Genomic DNA, 1,166 nt, shown 5'->3' on the forward strand with positions numbered 1-1,166 from the left:
CCCCCCCACACACACACACACGCACACAACAGTCGTAACGGTCGATGCATCGCGGAAGTCACGAGTAGGTAACTGCTGTTGTATCCATCCGGGAACCTGATGTACACTGACTTTGCAATGGAGCCATGGAGTTGCAGACTTATTATTTGTCAAAAAGATTCTGAACATCATCAGGACCCATAGGCTCTGAAGCTCTCTCTTCTCTTGTTTCTGTTCGCTGAATATATGTACTGCTGGGTCTGAAAATAACACCGTCTCCTGTGCACCTTTGCTGAACTCCCATGAATCCTTGCTGAATTGCTGTGAACCTTTGCTGGATATTGAGTTTGTAGTTGTATTCATCAAATTCATGTGAGGTACTCGCACTTTAATTGGATGCATGAGGAACCATCTTTCCTTATGCTAGGGATTATTTGTACGTTTGATTACGCAGTATACCACTATAGAAAGACCGCCTCTCATCCTTTACCGTCGCAACGCCTTTCGCGGTCGCAAGTTCCTAAGTCCTAAGTCGCACGCGCACCCCGCACGCGGACGAATGACTACTGCTACTGCTAGTATATATAGAGATGGCCTTAGAAGGCATCGTGGGGAGAAGGAGGAGGCTGCGGTGCCGCGGATCAATGAGGTGGCGCAATCTAGACCCTTGCTGGCTGGTGGAGAGAACAAGGAGGCCACGGATTAATGAGGTGGCACAAGCCAGACACTTGAGGCGAGAAAACCATTGAAATTCAATTCCACAAACGTTTTCTATTTTGTTTCATTTCAACTCCAAAACAAGCGAGAGAACTATCGCAATTCTCAAGCAGCATGTTTATTTTAATGTAAAAATTATTGAGCAACAACTCCTGTTGCAGTCAATCAAGGTAAATTTTCCCTATAATGTACAAGATTTTACATGAGAACAGGCCATGTATCTAATACTTCAATTAGATTTGCATGGAACTACATATCCACATGCAACAAACTGCGAAATCATCAGACCAGCAATGCTACGGGGCTAGACTGATTCCAGTGATGAATTTAAAAAGTTAAACAACCACAAGATACTATGAATATTCAATTTGAGATGTGGCTCATTTCCTGATTCACCAACTTGCAGATAGACCTGACCCATAATCCACAAGTGCCCATTCAAGAGAGATTCATGGAAACATGCACCTAAA

The sequence above is a fragment of the Triticum dicoccoides genome, chromosome 4B (genome assembly GCF_002162155.2).
Source record: "Triticum dicoccoides isolate Atlit2015 ecotype Zavitan chromosome 4B, WEW_v2.0, whole genome shotgun sequence".
Classification (NCBI taxonomy): domain Eukaryota; kingdom Viridiplantae; phylum Streptophyta; class Magnoliopsida; order Poales; family Poaceae; genus Triticum; species Triticum dicoccoides.